At 38.4% G+C, this 9038-nt stretch overlaps 1 pseudogene; it reads right to left on the reverse strand.

Moving 5' to 3' along the window:
* Positions 1-6217: 6217 nt before the first annotated feature.
* On the reverse strand, positions 6218-7001 carry LOC134573558 (translationally-controlled tumor protein-like; annotated as a pseudogene).
* Positions 7002-9038: the final 2037 nt, after the last annotated feature.

Below are 9038 nucleotides of genomic sequence, written 5' to 3' on the forward strand. Positions count from 1 at the left end.
CTTGATATCATTGTGCAGTTTGCTACTGCAAATTGAAAAGAGGATGCAAAAAATTATGGGTAATAGGCATTTATTTGCATCAAATGCCCTTTATGGGCCTTTACAGGTGACAGTTGCAATATCACTGTAAATTGATAAAAAAAAGGTGAATAAAAAAGCTTTAATGAGTGCTAGCCAATTTGTGTGATGACTTTAAACACATCTTATTTTGTTCCTGTATGTTTCTTTTTCTTCTTTTATTACTATCTTTCCTTCCTACTAACACTAGAAAGAGGTGAATGGAGGAAGAGGGTTCCAGGTAGAGAGATGGGCCTGCTGGCAGTTAACCGAATCTAATGATAAATCATATATAAAAGGAATAAAATATAATCTCATGGTTCTCATGATAATTGTAGCTATTGCATGCTGGGACTTATGCGCCCTGCTGGTAGAGTAAATTGTAAAGAGTAATGCATTAACGATGAGAACATTTAGACTTCTTTCCTGGAGTCTGCTAGGTGCTGCTCCCTGCCTCCACTACTTCCAAGAGAGAGTGGAAAGCTCTATGTCTTAGTTCACTGGCTGAGTGAGCTAATTGAGTTAAGCACTGGAAGCAGGGAGTGGCGAAATGCGGTGGGAGGTAGGTCAAACAGTTCTAAAATGTGCTATAGTGGTTATGGTGCTTGGAATGTTATTTAATGTTCATTTATCATTTCCTTTATATCTGTCTTGTACTATTTATGTCTGAAACCCATTAGGCTTTTCATTGTTACCTTAAAAAATATACCTTGGAAAGTACACAGAACCGACAGACTGGATTGAGAGGCTTGTTAAGTCTGAAAAAAAAGACTCAGTTTTGTTGAAGATTAGTGTTTTAAGGGCATTTTATTAATTTTTTATTTTTTTTTTTACATATTTTGGTACAATATCTATAAAATGCATACATAAATTGAGATCACTTCCATGGAGTTTTCATATAACTGACAATGTTATCACTGTGGACATAGCACAGCTATTTGAATAAATGTGGTAATGCTCGTGTGCTGTAAAACATGGGTGGACACAAGATATACCTCAACTACTGTAGAATAACAACTCCCAGAATGCTTTGTGAAGCTACATTTTGTCTAAGTGTGATGTAGAATGAAAAGTCAATTAACTTGATATATTACTCACAGATTTAAAATGACTGAGCTAACATCATTCTAATAGTTCTGTAATTCTTTCAGCTACGTCAGTCCTGCCACGAGACTTCAAAAAAAAAAAAGAAAAAAAGTTACCTAGAGATCCCTAAATGAAAATTAAAATGTGAAGTTTAGCAGAACCACAATGTCATCCTTTAATTATGATGGAAGTATTCTGGGAGCATTTTTGACGAACTTGCACTTGTTAGACTAATATTAATGTCTGATGTATAGCGGCCAAGAAATAACTGGAAAGCTGACTCAGAAAACGAGCGATAAAAGGGAAAAGAAAAGGCAGTAATAACTTTCAATTGTTTGATGAATTGTGCAAGCATCTTCATAGTCATATTTATAATAACAGCTATAGAAGGAAGGCTTCTCTTAATAGCTGCTAAAGAGATTGTAGTGTTAATGCAATTAGCAAATGTTAGAGAATATGTCAAATTGTGTTAAGTTTCTTTCAAAGAGGAGTCAAATCAGAAATTTCTGCTTTTAATGTCAGAAGGAAATGAAGCTATTTTAAATCTGGTATAATTCATAGAACTGCATAAAAATGAGTGCTCTGTAATAAGACATTTATGAATACTATGCTTCCGAGTAATGTATTGCTTAAAATGTACAGTTAGAATGCTGTCATTGCGGTGCCAAAATTCCAAATGTCCCCTGGTACTCCAAGCAACTCTGTGACACCATGCCTCCTTCTAAAACATTAATAGTACACACCAATCACCTGGACCTTTTACATATTTACAACGTTGCTTAATATAAAGGCTGTTAATCGTGAAGGTTTCATATAAAAAAATGATTGACTTATTTATTAAAAATCTCTTTTAGTCAAGAAAATGTAGAAATTCTTAGATATTATCATACACTTGAAAGATTGCAGTAAATTTAATGTATGCCACGTTTTTAAGACGTTTAATTTAAAAAAAAATTAAATCAGCTGATGCAATAATGATATCACTATTGTGTGTGCATATACAATACGTCATGGTTGTTATGTGTATATTAACATTACATCACTAGCTGATTGCCACTCCCAAGATGTATTTTGGATTTTGTACATTTCTTATTTTACAATTTTTAATGATGGAAGAAGCCTATAAGCAATCATATTTAATATTATCAAAATGTTTTCAACCTTGTTATTTCCTCTCTTTTCTCTCATCTCTCTCATCTTTTTTTTAAATTTATTTATTTATGTTTTATTAAAGTTTTCACACTCATGGTACATGTGATTCAGTGTAAGAGTATATCATACAGTGATATAGAAAATATACATCTCCATCATGGGTCATAAGCATATGACTAATTGCTGCATTTGTAGAATTAGGCAGGAGTATTCATAGGTAAGGGATGTGACTTGTAACTTATAAACTAGCTCAAGTATGATGTATTGACAGTAGATTTTGTCTACCTTACTTGAGAACATTATAAAACATAACATAAATAAAACATAAAAGTAATGCATTGCACAACAAAAGATCATAGCAATTACACCTCTGCCACTCCTCCATACTGCAACATGTAGGTACCGCTGTGGCTTATCTAGCTCCCATCCTTCTGAGCTCTTCGAAGTTGGGGAACCTGCAAGTTCTGACTCTGGAGGAGGGATACTTGGTCTCCAGATGAGGACAAAGAAAATGTGGTGTCCCCCCGTGGGACAATCAAGGAGCTATCCTCTCCCCATCGATATTTGATTGCTGATTCCCTCAGTTGCCTAGCGGTTGGGGATAATTGCTTTTTTTCAAGCAGGACAGCAAATGGTATGCCACTGTAGATTGCCACCGCAATGCCTTTGAACTGGATGTTGCCAAGTTCTCTGGAATGATTAATGATCACTGCCCTGCTGGATACGTCTCTGATGACTACTATTGTGTCTCTGGGTGCTTCCAGTGGGGCAGTAGCAGCTTTGCAGACTCTGAATTCTGAAAGTGTTATCACTTGTTCAAATTTACCTTTAAGGCCCATGATGGTTAGTTGTCTCTGTATGAAGGGGAGCAGGGTGACACCACCAATTTTCTCAGGATTGCCTCTAATGCGGATGTACTTTTTCCTGTTCCTGGATTCCAGTGTGGACATGGTCCTAGTAAGCATCTGGACTTGCTGGGATAGGTTGTCCACCTAACTCTGGGTGTTTAGGATCTGATCCTCTCCAGACTTTTCTCTGGTCTCCACCTCCTTAATTTGCTGGCGGAGGACCCCTTTCTCCGTTTGAGTCTCCTTGAGGTATTGTACAATACATTCGCAGATCAGTGTGAACACGTTATGCCAGTAACTGCGTGAGTGTCATACAGTATAGAAAATACATTCGCTACATATTAGGTAAGGAGGTGCTACATTATATCTAGACTCCTGTGTCGCCTTCAATGCGGCAGTGCTTTCCTGATCTCATGGTTACCTTCCCAACTGATCTGTATTCCCTGCAGGCTCATATGTAAATGTGTCTATCAGCCCTTGTGTGGGTCAAGAATTAACTCTTTCTGTGACCTTAGCTAGCGGACTGGTTAAAAACTAACATGCTGGCTAGGGAAGGGGAAAAGGGTACAGAAGGAAAAAAGGAGGGTAGGGTAGGGCTCAACTTTCTACAACCAGCACTGTCATTATCTTTTCATAACAAAAAACATATGACATAGGGGGTCACGTAGGCCTCTTCGAAGCTGCTAAATAGCGTTGTTTTCTTTGGAGTAGCATTCCACAAATGGTTGCAACGCTGTGTGAAATTAATCACTATTTTGGTGTTTCTATGGCCATGCACTCATATGTATGAAATAAGTGGATTCTTTCCATGAGTTGGGCCCTGGAGGGGCACACTCATTGTATCAAGCTACGTGCGCCTAAATATAATCAATGCTCCTATTTGTTTGGAAGGTAGCTTGTTTGGGAGAATTTGTGAGCAACACCACCAGATGTGGGTCATATTGCCCTCCTCTCTGTCGCAACACCAACATATGTTGGAAGTCATGGGGTATATCCTGTTTAGTTTGTGTGGCTAGTAATACCACCTATAAATAGGCTTCCAATGGGCTTCTACATGGGAGTAGAATTTGGTAAGGTCTTTCAGCACATTTATTGTGGCAAGCGATTCTTGTGGGGTCAGGTTACTCTCTGATTCCGTTTCTAGCCACCATTGCTTACCAAAAGGAATATCTGGCAAGGTTTCTCTTAGCGTGTTATAACATAATGATAAAGCTTTGGGGTGCCTTGTTGACTTCCAGCATCTATCATAAACCTTACAGGCTGCAACACTGAGGGAGGAGGTGGCAGGTCTCTGCAACTGTACCTGGGATTGTACAATACCTTTCAGTTGTAACTACTGAAAGACATATGAATTTGGTAAGTGGTAGACTTTTTGTAATTCCGGGAAGGATATAATCTCCCCTGTTTTGCATATATCCCCTATAGTGTATATACCCTTGTCCTGCTAGGACTTGAAAGTGAGCCAGGGAGAAAGAACTGTCAGGGCGGATAGAGGTGTGTCATGATCGTACCTATTTGGATCTCCTAGATGTGATCTAAAAGAGTTGTGTAGTTCGGAATAGTTTCAACGTTTTTGATCTTTTATGTTTTGGCATCCACATTAGGTTAGATAGTGTGGATCATGTCACTCAAGTGGTTTACATGTCCACCCATTGTAGTTTACGCTTTGTTTCATGCATTTTGATTGGAGATTCCAACAGGGAAGCCTTGTAAGACATCACTACATTCAGTAGCCCTACCCCTCCCTGCATTGGGTTTTTTTTTAAGAGTGAAAATGGGACACAGGATTTGTGGGAGTCCCACACATATGAGTTAATGATTTTCTGTATGCTCCTACTGAGAGAGAAGGACATGCGTATGGGTAACATTCTAAAAACATATAGGAGTTTGGGTAGGATGATCATTTTGATTGTGTTAACTCTCCCTAACCATGAAATTTTACTGATTTCCATTTTGAGAAGGCCATGGTACACATGCCCGGTAGGGTCTTGTAGTTCAGGTTAAAGGTGGATTGTAATGAGGATGCCAATTTTATCCCTAAGTAGGTTAGACTATACTTCCTCCAGTCAAACTGATAACTTTGGGAAAGTTGCTGTATTGTGTGAATTGGTAAACCGATTGATAATGTTCTGGTCTTTACTTGGTTCAGTTTATAATAGGAGATGTCCTAATATTCCTTTAGCAAGTGAAGAAGAGCTTGTACCGAGGTGAGTGGGCGTTCTAATGATAGTAGGATATCATCTGCAAAAATTGAGAGGCTGTATTCGGCTTTGCCTATGCTTACCCCTCGTATATCAGGGTGATGTCTTATTTTGTGGCCCAACAGCTTCAGAGAGAGAATAAACAGTAGGGGCGAGAGGGGACAACCCTGTCTAGAGCCATTAGCAATCTGAAACAAGTTAGATATAAACCCTGCATTGGAAACTTGTGCTGCTAGGTGGTTATAAAGAGCTAAGATACCTGCCGTGAAAGTTCTGGAAAGCCGAATTTCAGGAGGATCTGTTCCACCCAGGGGGAGCATTCGTATCCCAAAAAGCATTCGCTTCTATATACTGTATTTTACTGTTTGTAATATGTTTTAATGTGTGTAACTGTGTTCGGTTGGTATCTCCCAGAGCGGGGGGTAGTTATCTGTAACCCATCCCCCTTCTCCTGCCTGGGACAAAGGAAAGTGGATTGAAAGAGTGGAGATCCCCTGTGGGGGTCTGTGCACAAAAGCTGTGTGTACCAATAAAGTATTGTCAGTGTTGTATACCTCCAGAACTGTGTGGCATCCATTTACTGGGGGGAAATGGATGCCTGCTAGTTGTAAGGGTTCCTGAACAGCTGAAGGAAGGGAATTAGCAGAGGTAACCTGTCGGGTTACCTGGGGATCCGCTACAGAAACTTCCTCTGAAATCCCTCTCAGACATATATTGCTGCCTCTGTCCCTGTCTTCATGGTCTGCCACTTTCTCTGCCAGTCAGTCTAACTTGGCGTGGAGCTCTGTATAAGAGTCAGCAAGGTTGTTGTGCACTGAGATTATTTCCTCCGCTTTGTCCTCATGCTGTGCTGTCCATTCTGCTATTGGCAAAAACTGTTCATGAAGCACAAGACCTCTGTGCAAACAGGCTCGGTTGTGTCCTCTCAAATGCACTCAAGAGTCAACATCATGTATGAACTGTTGGAAACCAAGAGCCATTACCTATGGTGGAGAATGAAGGACTTAATTTAACTATAAACAAAAGTGTGAACATGTAAAAATGTGCCTCCACTGGAATAATTTAGGGCCAAAGTAAATCATGAAGCTCAATGTTATCAGTCCAGTTTAAGTCTTAAGACTTTGCATTATCCAGGCGATTTATAGATGAGAAGCAGCAGCCAGTACTGATCCAAGATGTGATATTTAACATTTCTCTTGCTCCAGGCCATCCTTGAAGAAGATCATGAATGGAGTAATACCATCTTCACAGAAATCCAGCAGAGCCACCATGCCCTCTGTGATAATGCCTTCTCTAGTAGTTTTTAACGTTGCCAAGGATGTCTTTGATTTTCTCTGCAACACCAGTCATGAACGGTTTAACATGGGTTGGATTAGTTTCCTCAAGCTTTCCTTTGATTAGTTTCATGTAACCCTTAGTATAAGATTTGTAAGATTTATTTGTGAAGCCGGTTTCCTTCAGCTTGTGATTTAATACAATATCAACTCCTGTAACTGTTGTTAAATCTGACCCTTCATCTGGGCACTCAGCAGATGCATTTCCACCAATCAGAGCATCATCAATTGAACCTTCTGTTTTAGAGACCATCTTGACTTCAACTTCACAGCAAAGTCCACAACTGCTTTCTTTGATTTTGTAGATGTCTGAGAACATCTCGTCTCTGTACTGAACGGCCAGATCCCAGAACGGGCTCAGCGCCGGCAGAAGGTGGGAAAAATAATGTGGCGCTCATTTTTATTTTGAGCCGATTGCAGCTAAAAACTACATTACCCAGAAGACCTAGCGCTAACCATGTGGCGAGGCCCGATAACAAAGATGGCCGCGGACCACGTGATTAATTGTAATTGCATATTCCAAGCATTTTAAACCTTTTTTAATCTTATTATTCGCATAAATAGCATCTTATGATATATATTTATATTTATATTTTAGAAATGTTTTAAATGTTGTTGTGATGTCATTTGGGTGCCACATTTGAATCAATTATGTAAGTATATAAACTCTTCCTTGTCAGATCAGTTCTTTTTACCTCCACTTGATAAAGCCTTAAAGGTAAAACACATTGTGGTTATTTTTACTATGGTTAATAAAGGTTTTTTGGCTACTTTTATACCGTGAGTGTACCATTTTTCTTTTTTATTATTATTTTACATTTTTTCGTCTCTACTGCCTGGAATCCGTTTTTTATTCTGTACCAGTGAAGACTACTCTAAAGAATCCTAGGTGGGGATTATACCATTGTACGCTATCCATACTAGAGCTGGTCAAAGCTCTAAAAAAACGTGACTAGGACCATATAGACTTTTTAATATATACACAATTCTGGGATATATTACACCATTAGTCACTCTTTGTTTTTTTATATACAAATTTCAAGATTTCTTCAGACCTTGATCCAATGACGGAAGAATATTCTCTGAAGAATTCCATACTCATTTCTTTTGGCAAGTCTATATTTCTACTCTGGATTTTTTTTACAATATCAACTGCTTCTAAAATAGTAATAATTTTATTCATATACTGATTATCCTGTTGTAATAGCTCTTCATGTTGCTTACACACAGTAGACAAATATTGTTTTTGCGCAACCTTTCCCCCTATCCTTTCTACTAAGATTATGTTTAAGTGAACAACCCTTGTAGGGAGTCAAAATGTAGTCTACTTATCTTTTCTCCCTCATAGTGTCCCTGGCTGACCCCACCTCTTTAGCTGAGAGCATCAAGATCAATGGTTTTCTCTCAGAAAAGTATTGGGAGGCTTGTGCGCATACACAGATGCTCTGTCTGAGGCCATCTGATTTTTACTCTGCTATTTCTGTTGAAGCGGCTCTAGTGGCTGCCTATGTGACATTCACTAGAGGCACTTAAACCCTGCAATGAAAACATTGATGTTCTGCAGAATGGCAATGCTTTCAGTTGCAGGGTTAAAATGGGGTGTGGAGGAGGGAATCTGGAATTGAGATCACTTCATCAAGATTAAGGGGTCTGGGTGCCTATAGTGACACCTTTAACTAATTAGCTGATAACTAATTTAACCAACAGTGACAAAATAACCTGAGGAAATAACCAATGTAATGTTTGATTGTGAAGAACCATTGAGATTTACACCGAAACTTTGGCTAAATCTGGGTCTACCTTTGTGAATAGGTATATAAGATACAAGAAAGTTGTGGACTATACTCATGTTTTCCCTTTTTTCTAGTATTTGGCGCAACCTGTGTTTTTCTGTTGTGTTTTCATATTTCTGGGCTATTGCTACAAGCTTTAATTAATTGATCTCTTAATTAAACACATGAAGTTCTTTAAAAATGCAATGCTTCATAATTTAATTAAATGTTTAAAAAATTGGTTTAATTGGCCTTATTTAGTAATCCATGGATAAAAGTCCTTTGGTTAGGACTCAGATGTCCAGAATATACTGTTTATTGTTGGAACAAAAGCTTTCCCCGTGCTAGTGAAGTCCACTGAAAGTGTTTTGCAGAATGTATTTCAGTACATGTAACATTGCAATTATAGAATGGGCACTGAGTTAAGCTTACAATGGAAAAATGGTTCTCAAAGCTAATGCTATGTACATCATTGAACGTTAATAACCACTGATCTATAAACCATTTCAGATGCTGACATTGTAGCCTTTTTCTTCTAAAGTTGTCCATATATTTTTTACACAAAACAAACATTAATGCAATCTCGGA

The sequence above is a fragment of the Pelobates fuscus genome, chromosome 9, assembly GCF_036172605.1.
Source record: "Pelobates fuscus isolate aPelFus1 chromosome 9, aPelFus1.pri, whole genome shotgun sequence".
NCBI lineage: Eukaryota > Metazoa > Chordata > Amphibia > Anura > Pelobatidae > Pelobates > Pelobates fuscus.